The sequence below is a fragment of the Ursus americanus genome, chromosome X (assembly GCF_024610735.1).
Source record: "Ursus americanus isolate L20-20 chromosome X, mUrsAme1.1.p, whole genome shotgun sequence".
In the NCBI taxonomy this organism is placed as follows: Eukaryota; Metazoa; Chordata; class Mammalia; order Carnivora; family Ursidae; genus Ursus; species Ursus americanus.
In genome coordinates this window covers 93,512,915-93,528,993 of record NC_142164.1, presented here as the reverse complement: position 1 = coordinate 93,528,993, position 16,079 = coordinate 93,512,915, and the positions used below count along the sequence as shown (strand labels likewise).

The 16,079-nt window shown below is 38.0% G+C and overlaps 1 long non-coding RNA gene across 1 annotated transcript in view; it reads left to right on the top strand.

Annotated features, from left to right (window-relative positions):
- LOC148106982 (uncharacterized) overlaps nucleotides 1-15,611 on the top strand; it is a 111,312-nt gene extending 95,701 nt beyond the window's left edge. The window contains exon 3 of the long non-coding RNA XR_015723287.1: nucleotides 13,046-15,611. This is a non-coding gene — a long non-coding RNA (uncharacterized LOC148106982). The remainder of the gene's footprint in view (nucleotides 1-13,045) is intronic.
- Nucleotides 15,612-16,079: the final 468 nt, after the last annotated feature.

Below are 16,079 nucleotides of genomic sequence, written 5' to 3'. Positions count from 1 at the left end.
GTCATCACAAAGAATTACTGCTATTTCTGCTGGCCATATCCCAGCTCGTTTAGTGATTTTTCTCCACTGAACCATAATGAATAATAAAGTGTGTTCTCTGTGCTCCTACATATCTCCACCCACCTATCTTCTGTTCCAAAACCAAAAATATAAACCCTACATACACTTCTAAATATCTTATGGTGGATTTTATTTAGAATTCTCTACCAGGATTATATGCTTCTATGCCAAAATCAGCCTTTCTCCTAAAACTAGTCAGAAAATCACTTTCCCTTTGTAAATTAATTTAGTATCGCTATAAATATTATCACTTGAGATAAAAATTATTCAAACATTGTAGGGTTTTATTGTTGAGATTATTCTTATTTTGAATACCTCAGTATTCAAGGAGAAAACAGTATACTCTCTCCAACAAGTCAGGATATAAAATGGGAAGCATTGACCATGAGTCAGGGAGGATGAGTCACCTGTGTATGCAAAAAAAAGATAATTCTCAGTAGTTCAAAGATTTGAGCCACCTGTCAAGGACAGCATTGAGAGAAGCATTAGAAGCACTTGGTCTTTACAGCATAGACTGAAGTGTTAGGGAAGAAATTAACACTATTTCTCTAAATAGCATTTAGGAATAGTAGAGAATTAACACATCCAGAAACTATTAAAAATATCCTGGGGTAACCCCTGCAGTGACAGAAGGCTTTCAGTTCACAGAAGAACAATATTAGAACGAATTTCAAAAGAAATATAGATTTCTAAATCACTGATCACTTGTCATCTAAGGTATACTGCCCTGCCCAATTATATACCTTTTGTTGCCTTATCGACAATAATTTTAACCCTGCCGTATTGAGGGATGAGAGGATGAAACTGATGACAAGCATTGACAACTATCTGACTCCCAGGGAAAAATTAGGATCAAAATAAGCCCAGTAAGTCAAATATTCCTTTTTACTCTTAGCTGTTTGGCAGAGAATAGATTGAAATTTATGTGTTTATGGGAATGAACTCATTTTCACATTATAGTTGGTGTAGGCCTTGTCTCCCTGCACTCTCACACTACTGAATTTGTGGGCCTAGGGGAGACACACACCAGGGTAAGCATGGTTTCTTGTGGCTGCCTTTATTTTTAAATACCATGCCATGACAATTCAGTTCAATTACTAGCCTTAAAGAGTGGCAGGAAACCACTTTCTATTGCAAAGGTTCATTTATAGTTTCTCTCTAACTGTCTAAGTATCCCAAGGCAGTGTTACTTGAATATGTTTTTACAAACCCAAGATTCTATTGGTAATTTTCCAATTTAACTGTACAGATGTTCTCAGCGCTTAATCTAGATACATAATATTAACACAGTAGAACCAAAATTCAATTTTCGAAGGCAATTTCATTATCTGTGCCCCAGAGACATTCAATAATTAACACCTCCATGGGAGCAGGAGATCTGACACTCTCTCCTTCGAAATTATTAATAGCCTAAGGCTTACATACCCCAGGTGAAAAAATATCTGATTGAAATAGCACTAAACAGCCAATGTTACTATAACCCAGGATCATTGTGTGGACATAGTTTGGGAACGTGTTTATTGTCTTGGTTTCAATGACTTGCCATACACATCTATCTCAGAAGGGTCCCTTCCAGGATTATCCTCAAAACAACATAATTGAAATTCTTGAAAACACAAAAAAGTACAAACTCTATAGTCATGTATTCAATTAATCAGTTAAAAGTGGGCATTTTGTGTTAAGAATGGGTCATTAGGGAAAATATGGATAGGTAAAGGAAAAAAAAGCTTCTAATCAGCAAATGAAAAAAAAGGAAAATTCAAGGTTTTAGCTATTTTCATGGATATGGTCATAATTTGTTTTCTCCCTTCAAACACCATAGGTCTCATTCTGTAAAAGAAAGTTAAAACCATCACGCAAGAGAATGACAACCCCACCATTCCCACCTAGGGTCAGAGACACAGGTTCTCAGTTCCTTAGATGGAAACGTTCTGAAGGTTTTTTCAGGTTTAAAGAACCCAGAAACTGGTAGAGAAACTGAAAATTATTTAGACTAAATGAATTCTTTATTGCCCCTGTGGGAGGGAGACACAGATGACTCAACTGTTTTAATAAGATTTAAGATTCATTTAGAGAATCTTCATGATTCATCTGCATTTATTTTTTTCTATCACAAAAACCACTTATGATACTGTTCCCAAAGAGACAGAAATGAAAATAAGGAGGATACCAGCATATAAATATAATGACTGGGAATATTATTTTTAAAAGTTAACCATGGCATAGATTTCAGAGAGTATATGATAGTCTTGGGTTGTTGGGGTGTGTGTGTGTGTGTGTGTGTGTGTGTGTGTATTTTTAAAGGTTTTCATTTTATGGCAGTCACATATGTTGCTTAACTAGAATCAAACTCATTTCTCAGCTTTCAAGATGGTGGGTTACCTCTGAAGTAACCCACAGCCTCTTATAAATAGAACCATTGTGAAAGTATTTTTTTCCCCCTAATTCAGTGAGTAGACTAAAAATATACTGGGTTTTAAATTTTTCTTTTTCTTTTCTTGGTTATGTCATTGGACCAGAAACACTGATTCATTAGCTGCTGACGACTGTGGTGCCTGCAAAGTGGCTCACTTAAGCAGTCTGTCTCAATGTATTTATTTACAAGTGGGCACTATGGTATGTAGATGACATGCTCTGCCGGTCCCTAACGCTGTGTAAGAGACCTTGACAGAACATGGTCAGGTCCTTCTGAACATGGTCATGGACACTTCCTGTTTATCCAGTATCATCAGAAGGAGTCTTCTTGATTCTTACAAAAGATGGCTGAAAATGAAGGACCCCCATCCCTCCTCAAAATTTCTGTATCAAATACACCAAAAAAAAAAAGTAATTTCTGACATAGAAAAACATTGGACATTATTCTAGCACCAGCAAACTTGCAAGATAATGAAATGTATTTTTTATAGGCTGACTTTTTTATATGTCTGTATTTCCAACTTCGGTAATACTTTTATTATCAGTTTGGACAGTCTTCAAAAGAAAACTTCCCAAATGTGGCATAGCAACAGTGGGTGTGTACGTAAACAGAAAAGAAAGGAATTGGTATGTTGTGCCCAGGTTGGACCTGTGTCTTCCCAATTATCAGACCATCTCCCACCTCCTCGTGTTCTTTTAATATCCATCAAAACAAAGATTGCTTAGCAGCACAGCAAAGCTGGCATCTGGCAGTGAGTTCACCAAATAAAACATGGACCAGAACAGAAATGCTAAATTATATTTCTTTCGTCTTTGTTCTTCCTTCCATGATTCTCTCTTGCTCTGCTGAGCCATTCTCATCTCCTGCCTGCTGTGTCTCCCATCTGCAACCAGGCTCCTTTTGAACTCCTCCTGTCCCCTCACCAGGATTTCTCCATTTTACTATTCCTCATACTCTGCACAATTCTTAACACATATTCTTGCTCCTTGTCGACCTGCCTGGACAACACAGGTATGAGTGATTGCACTCCGGTTGTTCTGTTTTCTATTTTCCAGCTCAGAGAATTCTCAATTCTGATGCATGCTCTCAAACAGGGAGGCTGCCTTGAGTCTTGTTATGCCGAGTGTGGTCTGAGGACCAACAGCATTGGCATCTCCTGGGAGCGTGTGAGGAATGCAGAATCTCAGTCCTCATCCCAGAACTCTAGAATCAGAATCAGCTTTTATATGTTCTAACAAGATTTCCAAGGTGGCTCTGTCTGTGTGTTAAAGCGTGAGAAGCACTGGGCTAATTCACTGATCCCCAAACTTATTTATTTTTAGTTTCAATTTTAATTCCAGTTAGTTAACATACCGTGTTATATTAGTTTCAGGTGTGCAATATAGTGATTCAGCACTTGCATACAACACCCGGTGCTCGTCACACCAAATGCGCTCCTTAAACCCCATCACCTGTTTCACCTCCCCCCCCACCATCAGTTCTCTATAATTAAGAGTCTGCTTATTAATTTGTCTCTCTCCCTTTTTTTCTCTTTGCCCATTTGTTTCTTACATTCCATATATGAGTGAAATCATATGGCATTTGTCTTTCTGATTTATTTTGCTTAGCATAATACTCTCTAGCTCCATCCATGTTGTTGCAAATGGCAAGAGTTCGTTCTTTTTATGGCTGAATAGTATTCCATTATATATATATATATATATATACCACCTCTTCTTTATCCATGAATCAACTGTTAGACACTTGGACTGTTTTAATAATTTGGCTATTGCAGATAATGCTGCTATAAACATCGGGGTGTCCCTTTGAATTAGTATTTTTGTATTCTTTGGGTAAATACCCAGTAGTGCAATTGCTGGGTCATAGCTCTATTTTTAACTTTTTGAGGAACCTCCATACTGTTTTCCAGAGTGGCTGCACCAGTTTGCATTCCCACCCACAGTGCAAGAGGGTTCCCCTTTTTTCACATCCTCACCAACACCTGTTGTTTCTGTTGCTGATTTTAGCCATTCTGACAGGTGTGAGGTGATATCGCATTGTAGTTTTGATTTGCATTTCCCTGATGATCAGTAATGTTGAGCATCCTTTCATGTTTTCTGTTGACCATCTGTCTTCTTTGGAAAAATGTCTATTCAAGAGAATGCCTTCTGCCCATTTTTTAATTGGATTGTTTGTTTTTCTGGTGTTGAGTTTTAAAAGTTCTTTGTATATTTTGGAAACTAACCCTTTATCACATATGTCATTTGCAAATAGCTTCTCCCATTCTGTAGGTTGCCTTTTAGTTTTGTTGATTATTTCCTTTGCCAGGCAGAAGGTTTTATTTTGATGTGGTCTCAATAGTTTATTTTGGTTTTTGTTTCCCTTGACTCGGGAGACATATCTAGAAAGAAGTTCTTGTGGCTGATGTCAAAGAAGTTACTGCCTGTGTTCTATTCTAGGGTTTTTATGGTTCAGGTCTCCCCTTTAGGTCTTTAAACCATTTGAGTTTACTTTGTGCATCATGTAAGAAAATGATCTAGTTTCCTTCTTCTGCATGTAGCTGTCCAGTTTTCCCAACACCATTTGTTGAAGAAATAGTCTTTTTCCCACTGGATATTCTTTCCTGCTTTGTCGAAGATTAACTGACCATGTAATTGTGGGTTCATTGTTGGGTTTTCTATTCTGTTCCATAGATCTATGTGTCTGTTTTTGTGCCAGTACCATACTGTTTTGCTTACTACAGCTTTGTAATATAACTTAAAAATCCAGAACTGTGATGCCCCCAGCTTTGCTTTTTCAAGATTGCTCTGGATATTCGAGGTCTTTTGTGGTTCCATATACATTTTAGGATTGTTTGTTTATTCTAGCTCTGTGAGCAACGGTGTTGGTATTTTGATAGGGGTCGCATTAAATTAGATTGCTTTGTATAGTATTGACATTTAGCAATAAATATTTATTCTCCCAGTCCATGAGTATGGAATATCTTTCCCTCTGTTTGCATCATCTTCAGTTTCTTTCATCAGTGTTTTATAGTATTCAGAGTACAAGTCTTTTATCTTTTTGGTTAGGTTTATTCCTAGGCATCTTATTGTTTTTGGTGCAGTTGTAAATGGGATTGTTTTCTTAATTTCTCTTTCTCCTGCTTCATTATTGGTGTATAGAAATGCAACAGATTTCTGCATATTAATTTTGTATCCCACGATGTTACTGAGTTCATTTATCCATTCTAGTTTTTGGTGGAATCTTTAAGGATTTCTGTGTATTCTATCATGTATCTGCAAATAGTGAAAGATTGACTTGACAATTTGGATGCCTTTTATTTCTTGTCTGATTGTTGTGGCTAGAACTTGCAGTACTATGTTGAATAAAAGTGGTGACAGTGGACATCCTTGTCTTGTTCCTGACCTTAGGGGAAAAGCTCTCAGTTGTTCCTCATTAGGATGATATGAGCTGTGGGTTTTTCAGAGATGGCCTTTATTATGTTGAGGTGCATTCCCTACTTTGTTGAGGGGTTTTATCATGAAGGAATGTTGTACTTCGTCAAATGCTTTTTCTGCATCTATTGAAATGATCATATGGTTCTGATCTAATTGGTCTGGAAAGTAGTCCGGACCGTAGGAATTTCAGAAGACCCAGATGATTCTAATGTGCAGCCAAGGGTAGGAATTACTGTCTCTTTCATCCCTTTCTGTACCAGTGTATTTTCTTTAATGGACAGAATGGAAGCAAGTTAGAAACTGTTCTTTAAAAGCAGCAGAGGAAATTGCTTTCATGGGGGGCATACTGATGATTATAATAAGGCAGGAGCAATATCTGATTCTAGCCATGCCCAGCTCTACTACTAGTGTGCTAGCACCCTGCAAAGGTCAGTGTGCTCCCAGGACCGTCACTGGGGAGTTGTTAGAAATGAAGAATCTTGACTCTCACCCCACACACTGAGCATCAGAACATGACTTCTAACAATATTTCTAGATGATACTCATGTACGTTCAAGTTTGAGACTCCCTATTCTAGGAGGCTCTGTTCCCTTGGCAATTTCTCTGTGACAAATACAAGGTACAACAAATCAGGCCCATTATAAAGGCTTTGGAAGTGAAGAGGTGAAAGAGAGAAGCTGATCAAAGGTGAATGATTGAAAAAAAAAGCTTAATATAGCCTTGCAAATAGATTTCAAAATATACCCACAACCAAGATTAGTTTCATATCCATCAAGGAAGTATTTATGTAGCAAAAATTACTGCTAATTCATGCAGCATTTATTTTTTCTTTCTTTTGGTGGTGGCTTGTGTTTTCATGCTCTCTAGCTCTACAACTCTACATCAGTCGTTCTCGAATGGGAGCAATTTGCTCCCCTGGGACATTTGACATTTTGGCTGTCACGACTGGGGAGGGTGTGTGCAAGTGGCCTCTAAAGGGTGGAGGACAGGTACACCTCTACCAGGGATACGTTCCACAATACAGGACAGAACCTCAAAACAAAAAATTATCTGGCCCCAGATGTCAGTAATACCACTGAGGTTGAGAAACCATGCTCATCAGTTGAGGGTGATATAGAAATACACACACACACACACACACTTTCTTGAAAAGGCAGAATCTCACTTGTAAAAGTAGTTAAAAATTTCCTCTGGAAATAAAAAAGCAGAGTGATCTCAAGATGTGCAAGTTTGTATGAGTGCGTATGTAGCCCTGGGGTGTAAAGTTCATTTTCTTAGTGAGCTGTTACTGGACTGCTTTTACTATGCCAATCAGCAATATTTAATGTATGCACTGTCTGCCTTTTCGTTCTCATTAGCGTTAGAAGTGTCAAAACTCAGTAACCATTAAGAAAGCACCCTTGCTGGTGATGGGTAGTAAGGAGGGCACGTATTGCATGGTGCACTGGGTGTTATACGCAACTAATGAATCATCGAGCCTTACATCAGAAACCAGGGATGTACTGTATGGTGACTAACACAATATAATACAAAAACATTAAGAAAAACAAGAGCACCCTTGTGCTGACGGCTTTGAATGGGGTGCTCCACAGAGGTTAGTTCCCCACTTTAATCACTTGTGGGATTAATTCACAATTTGTAAAATACATGATTATGAAACCTTCAGAGAAGTTCTCCTGGTTTGCCCTTTGTTGTCATTTCCTATGATCATGTTCGGTCTGTTAGGAGTTGCTGAATTTCTGCTGAGGAAAACCAGTGTTGCAGTGTGGACACATAAACCAGCCTTGGACATTGATAGGATTCCCTACATAGAAACGGGGTCTGTTAATTGTCTGTCAGAGCCAGGACTCTATAGTGAGGTGCATAACAGACATTGGAAGAGGTAGTTCTTGGGAATATGAAAGCTAGGGAAAGGAAGAGGTGTGGCACTAGAGATCTGACAGGCTGATGGTGTTGACCGCCTTAGTTTCTCTGCTTTGTACCTAGTCTCGCTCTGGGTCCCTTGTCTCCAAAGTTCAGAACACATCTTTTAGGGGTGTTCTAGGTGACCCTGTGATGTGCTGAAGGAAAATATTTTACCTTCCAGTAACAGTCTTCTATCTAAAAATGGAAGCATTGATTGAGGTTTGCTAACAGCTGAGATATAACTTTCACACTTGGTTTGACTGCCAGATGTTCAAGTGTTACACGGTGTCCCAAGGAAAACCTGGAGTCCATCCCTTGGTTCCTGTGCCTTCACCTGACTGCAACACAGTGTGGTTTCAATGTGTTCAGGGACGTGACTTTACCATCTCAAATGGCAGAATCTTCACAACATTGTTGATTGGAATGGGGTATGAGCATAATACCTTTTTTTCCCCACTAAGATTTACTGGTAAACTCTTGACAAAGCACACAAAAAGTAGTTTAAATTAGGTATCAACTTTTTCTTTTACAAAATGACCTTAGTTAATTTGCTGACCTTTTCAGGGATAACCAGTGACTGTTAATCGTTGCTACCTTGCAGACATTTAAAGACACATGGACTCACATGTAATCTGTCACTTAATATTAAGTGGGTTTTTATAAAGAATGAGGCAGTAGTGTTGTTGAAATAACTCATGCTATGTAGAGAATACTATACAAAAAAATTGAGGGGGATTTCCCCCCTGTTTCTGGGTAGAATTTTTGCTGAAAAAAATGTGTGTCATGTATGGAAACTCTGAGATATGGTTACTTTAAAAACTAGACGTCAATTTTCTAAATTATTTTAAAAATCTCCCAAAGGAAGAGTTTTAGTAGAATGTGAATGCCTTCCACAAAAATCTTTTGTTCTCCCATAGAGGTTTGCTGGTTAAAACTCCTGACAAAGCACAAAAAAGTGTAGTTGAAATTAGGCCTACTGTGCTTTTTTTTTTTTTTTTTAAACAAAAGATAGGCATCATGCTGGTGTTTTCAGAGATGACCAGTGACTATCCTCACAAGTATTTAAAGACACAAACACATTCATATTTGATCTGTCACTTATCATAAAGTTCACCCTGTTAAAGTGTGTTATTTCCATGAGTTTTTATCTTATTCACACAGTTGTCCAAATGTCACCCCAAAAGGAAACCCATACCTATTATCAGTGACTTCCTATTCCCACCTACCCCCAGCCCTAGACAACATGGCTATAAAGGGCCACATAATGAAAATAAGAAAAAAAAACTGACCTATTTGATTTAGGGAATGGTTTCTCCTGGAATAGAAGACTGTGATTCAACTAAGATAATCCAAAGCTTTCACATTATAACCTATGCCCAGTCTTAAAGAGTTCCCCACTTCACAAGGACAACCTTAAAGTCCCCAAACCCAAACTCTAAACTCCTATATTCTCTCCTGACTTCTGTTCTGAGACAATACTAAGAAAGACTGTTTTGAGTTTTACAACGAGTCTGATAGACTTAGCTTTGCTTGATCCACAGGTATTCTCCATTACTGCAATGGGTCTAATGGATTTAGCTTTGAGTAGTCAACAGATGTTTCTGGTGGACTCTTGGAATCCACATTTGTCAGTCCTTTTGGTCTCCCACTTGGAATTCTTGGACAAGAATCAAGATAGCTCCAGTTCTCTCTTGCTTGTGGATCATGGAAAACATTCACACCTTCTTTGCCCTCGTCAAACTCTTAGAGTACAGTCTGATTCCAGGATAGTCGCTTATCCCTTACTTGCCACCAGAGCTTGCCTTCCTGTCTTACTTGTCTTCATGGCTTCCTACTCAGTGGTGATACTCCAGTCCACTATCACTTGACAACCTCAAGGAACATATATGAGGATCCTGACTCCCTTAAAACCCTCTCTAAGCTTGAGGTAGGATCTAGCCATCCACACCTTGACATTAGTAGAGAGGCAATGGGTAAGACCACAGCATGGCAATAGCTTCTTCCTCCAAAGAAATCTCCTCACAAAGTTGAGAAAATTTAAAAAGTAGATACCTAATACGTGTAGTGAATTTTAAGGTTTGAAAAATTAGCAACTGGACAGCTACAAAGAATGAAACTAGGCCACTTTCTTACAACATACACAAAAATAGAGTGGATTAGAAACCTAAATGTGAGACCTAAAACCATAAAATTCCTGGAAGAAATCGTAGACCATAATCTCTTTGACAACAGTCATAGAAACATTTTTCTAGATAGGTCTCCTTTGGCAAGGGAAAAGCAAAAATAAGCTATTGGAACCATACCAAAATAGAAAGCTTTTGCACAGCAAAGGAAATCATCAACAAAACAAAAAGACAACCCACTGAATGGGAGACGATATTTGCAAATTCATATCTGATAAGGGGTTAATATCCAAAATACATAAAAAAACTTATACAACTGAACACCAAAAAACTAAATAATCTGATTAAAAATGAGCAAAAGACATGAATAAACATTTCTCCAAAGAAGACATACACATGGCCAACAGACACACAAAAAGATGCTCAACATCTCTAATTATCAGGGAAATGCACATCAAACCCACAGTGAGATAGCACCTCACACCTGCCAGAATGGCTAAAGTCAACAACAGAAGAAACAGGTATTGGCAAGGATGTGGAGAAAGGGGAACTCTTGTGCACTGCTGGTGGGAATGCAAGCTGGTGCAGCCACTCTGGAAAACAGTATGGAGGTTCCTCAAAAAATTAAAAATAGAATACCAATAGGATCCAGTAATTCCACTACTGGGTATTTACTCAAAGAATATTGCAGATTTATTTACAAGAGCCAGGATATGGAAGCAACAGAACTGTTCAGTGATAGATGAATGGATAAAGATGTGATGTATGTATACAATACAATATTACTCAGACATAAAAGAGAATGAAATCTTGCCATTTGAAACATGGATGGAGCTAAAGTGTATTATGCTAAGGGAAATAAGTCAGAGAGAGACAACATGATTTTACTTATATGTGGAATTTAAGAAACAAAATAAATAAACAATTAAAAAAGGAGACAAGAAAACAGACTCTTAACCATAGAGGACAAACCGATGGTTACTAGAGAGGAGGTGGGTGGGAGGATGGGTGAAACAGGTGCAGGAATTTAAGAGTATACTTATTGTGATGAGCACTGAGTAATGTATTGAATATTTGAATCCCTATGTTGTATACCTGAAACTAATATAACACTGTATGTTAATTATACTGGAAATAACAGAACAAAAAATTAAGAAATAAAAAAGGATAGATCCCTCAGAAGGCCATTATGAGTTGTTAATTTGGTTTTGGAAGTTAAGGTCTTAGGGCATTAAGAAAACGTAGAAAATGTAGCATGGGAAAAAATACATTTTCTGTTGAATATTTCCAATGAGTGCTAATAGGCAAATAGGCAACCACTGTGTGTGGAAGGATTGTAGGGGGGGCAGTGTCTGAGGGGGGTGGAGAGGGAATTGAATAAAGACAAAGAGCATGCATGAGTTTCTTATTACTAGAGCTTAGGGTATTACTAATAGTTTGGATGATAACATTTAGCATTTACATTCAAAGGATCTCTTGTACGATAAGGAAGAATTACCTTAAAATGGAAGTGCAAAAACCCAACCCAACCAACCAACCAGCAAAACAAACAAACCCCCCGAGTTTCAGTTGCCTAAGAGCTCAATATAAATCAAATATAATTTAGCAACTGAGAAACTCTTAGGCTGCTATCATAGTAATATATAAATTAGATAAGCTTTGTTGAATCTATCCTGGCATTAGAATTAGGATAGTGATTCACTAGGAAAATGTCGAACAGAGTTTAATTTCTATTACCAAGAGTGTTCCTTTTATCACCGTACAGGTGTTCACAGTTCATGTGTTTGTGCCATTATTGAGTCAAAAAACCCATCTTTATATATAATTTGACTTCTCCAAAAATATTCTTAAAATATCCTGCGGACATTTTTCAGAAGACGCACAAACTGATCCTAAGTTGTGCCCCAAAGTGTGTATTTTCTCACCCCTCTTGAACTCAATACCTTATTCATGCTTAAAAGTATATTTTAAAAATATTAATCTTCCTATTTTCTGATGATTCAAAGACAATTATTATCTCTCATTAGAAAAAAATGTCTATTGACAGGAGAAAATAACCATTAAACCAAGGAAATGGATATTTTATTTTGTTCAATTGTATTTTAGAAGCAGTATGAAATTGGAGGAAATGGTTTGGTAGGTGTTAACACCATGCAAACCTGAACATCCTATTATGGGAACTAGCAAGCAGCTAGTTTATGAAGAGTTGTTTTCATCTATTTTCCATGGTAGATTAATGTGCTTTCATTATTTTGGTGAGCTGGTTTCCTAATTTCATAGGCACAGGGTGATGATCACCAATGACTGTTGGATGATATATACAAAAATGGAAACAATAGAAACAAGATATGAAAAGGATGAGGGATAGGAAAATTAGAGGGTGAGAAGCCTCAACTCATTATTATCAAAAATAATAGCTTTATTAGTTTTGAACAACCTTTACTTCAGACACAAAGCCAACTGTGGCCTTCCTTTTGTATTTTGATAAGCATGATCTCATTAAATGTTGCCTATACAACGGCCTCAATGCAAGCATCGTTGTGTTTAGGAGAGTACAAATTATCCTGGGTGCTTTTTCAGACGAAAGGAAGTAATAGGCCATTTTTTAAAAACTCTGTATTAGAGACAGATCTTTCTAACATTGACAAAATAATCGGTCACCACCGAAATGTCTAAGAGTTAAATTTATGAATAAATAAATGATTAAAAATCAACTGTGCATTAGGAATATCTTCCTAAATCACAGGGCTTAGGAGAAATTATCTACGTATACCCAGTGAGGGGCAGTAAAACGCTTCCCATCCTGCTGCTTTGGTGAGTTCACCCACGTGCAACATGAGGTTGGAAATGGGTAAGCGACCCAACAGCATGCAAGGCAGCCTCGCGAGGTGCAAGGATCACTGACCTAAAGGTCGAAAGTCCTTGATCCTTACTGGAGATTTGGTTTTGGGGAAGTTATTTCCCCAATTTGAGCCTTAGTCGTCTTATTCATAAAGGAGTTTGAATAAATGATGTTGGAGGTCTCTTTTAGCTCCAAAATACTACACTGACTAGATAACTAATTTTTATTCTCTGCTTTGCATTCAGATGTTACACAATTTGAAATCTTAATTTCTCTATTACAGAATTCTGGCCTATTCCAAGATGAGAGCAATGAATACATGGAATGGATTAAATGGGTTTAGACTTGCTTTTCATGCAGTCTTGAAACTGGCAGCCGTATGTGCTCCTGAAACACAGGTGGGAAGGGTTTCCCCTGCCCCCTCCACACCTCTGTACCTTCATTCTCCATCTCATCCATGATTATTTCCAGCAACCAGAAGCCAGTCTCAACACATATACCACTCATGACCTCCTGTACTTTCTATCCGTCTGCCATTATGCTGCCCAAGAGTCAAAACAGTGAAACAAGGCAGCAAGAATGTCCCAAGTGCCTGCTGTAAGCTCAGTGTCAGGAGATATGAAAGACAAATATGACAACAGCACTTCCTCTTCGGGAACTTAATCTAAGACTCATGTAAATCTGATCCCAAGGCTCTTCTTCAGCGGCGACCCCACCCCAACTCTGCTAGCCTCTGAGGAACACAAACGTGGCGAAGCCTCTGAAGACTACGGTAGGCCCGGTGCACAGGGAGAAACAGTGTTCTTATTTCACCAAGGCACCCTGGGCACTTTGCAGCCACACTGTGTTGGATTATTGGCTTGAGATAGGGGCCGCTGATCAATAGCTTATCACCTGGATCTGAGATCTGGGCAGCCAGAAGAGGCGGTAGCCCACAACTCAGAGTTCCAAATCAGAGGTCTGTCACTTGCCGGAGCCTGTTCATACATACTAAAATCACCACTTAATGCTGCGCCATCACTGATAAACGGAATAATGCTCCTGCCTGACCTCGCAAGAATGTAGGAAGAAACTGCTCTTATTCAGTGCCTAGCTTATTGGAGGTGGAGAGTAACACAATGCTTCTGTGTACTGGCAACAAACTAAGAGGCAGTTTTTCCGATTTCCCTGGGAGATGATTTTTAACATAAGCCCTCAAAAAAAATGAGTGGAACCCTTGCATAATATCTTATGTTCATCTAATCTTAAATCAAATAGATATCTTCATCAGCACAGGAGAAAATGACAGCTGATGAATTGCAGGTCCAGTTTGGAAATACTAATTTCACTCACCTTCCACCCACTAATTTAAATGTTTATCAATTAGTTATTATATGCCTTTGATTTTAGTAAGATTTATTTCACATACTCAAATTCAAAAGTAGCAATAAAGAATTATTTGAGAATTATTCTAGTAACATTTTAGGAAATGGTTATTCGAGACATGATACATGGTTTATAATTTGGGGTTTTCAGTTTATAATTGCATCTGGACAGGCACATAAAATATCTGACAGTAAAACTAAAACTTGTTAATGCATTGTCATCTGCAAATTTTGTGAAAATAGCATTAGAGAGCAGCGAAACTAGACAGAGATGGAAGGTATTTTGTACTATCACTTAATATAGAAATGGCCAACTGGGTTTTGTTTCAGTAACCTTGAAGAAATCTAAAAACTTCAGCATTCATCAAATGATACCTTCACTGTGGCTTTGTTAAAGCCCTGGGTATCAAAATGTATCACAAATCAAAACTGTGAGCACCATTTTTGGGTCCTAATTGTACTTACTACATGAAAACGTTTATACACCATTAGAGAAATCCACTATTTAATATGCTTCTAGTAGTCTATGCCATGTGATCATTTTAAAAGATAGTCAATCCCAAATATTTTAACAATGTGTAACTAGCTCTATTTTTGTTTCCTTCATAAGTTCCTTTTTCAAAAGAACTTTCTTTTATGTCCCTTAACTTACAAGCCGCACAGCGATCAAACAGTCCAAACCTCAAGGAACAATGATGTAGAAAAATGAATTTATAGCAAATCACCCAAAACCTGCAGAATTGGATCGATGTACAGGCAGATGATAACACTTGACCTCCTTCCAATTTCCTTTTCATCATGACAAGGGCTTGGTAATTCTCTGCTAAAGTGTGCTGAGCCATGTTGGCAAATATTATCATTGATGTTTCCATCTGGTTTATTGTGTAACATAAAGTTTCTTTCAAACTAAAAGCAAGACCGTCTTGGCTGCAGCTCTGAAATTAATATTTCTCATCAGGGAAGTGTGAGGTCGGGCTTACTCTTCATGCATTTGCGAAAGCACTGCTCCTTCTCAGGTGTGTGTAGGGCAAGGTTCCTAATTTGGTTCATAGAATCCAAGAGTTGGAAAGACCAAGAAATCATTTGGCTCAATATTTCATCTTAAGCAGATAGCCATCATATAAGAAAAGCAGGAGGAAGATATATGGAGAAGATAGATATTACTGTTGTTGCTGCTGCTGTGTGAATTTGGTACTTGTAAGAGGTACTGGGTGCTAGGTCCATGAAACATACTCAGTTTCAAATCCTGTTTCTATAGTTTACTCTCTGAGATTTTTGTTGATCTCTTTGCTTTCCTAAATTTTAGTTTGCTCACAGTCTACAAGTAGTAATTCCTACCTTTCAGGGTTGCTAAGGATTAGCTGAGATCATGAGTACACAGCACTTAGCACAGTTACTGGCCATGGTTATTACCCAAAAACTATTATTTGTGATGATGAGTATGGTGATGGTGGCGATGAAGACTAGTGTTGTTTGTGTACCGAAGCAGCTCTGGAAACTCTTCATTTCTGATATACTATGGCAGCTTGCTCTTAGTAGGTAAGAAAAGGGTGAGGCCAAGTAAAAGTACAAGCAGCCTCTATCCAGTACAAATTATTGGGGCTCAGAGAAGTTGCTGGGGGGAAATACACAATATACTTGTTCAAACTGAGACCCAGTGACAATATTTGCAAACCAATCAACATGATACATCACATCAACAAGAGAAGGGATAAAGACCATATGATTATCTCAACAGATGCAGAGAAAGCATTTGACAAAATACAACAATCCATTCATGATAAAAATCCTCAACAAAGTACATTTGGAACATACCTCAACATAATAAAGGCCACTTATGAAAAACCCACAGCTAACATCATAATCAATGGTGAAAACCTGAGAACTTTCCCCCTAAGATCAGGAACAAGACAAGGATGTTCACTCTCACCACTTTTTTTCAACACAGTACTG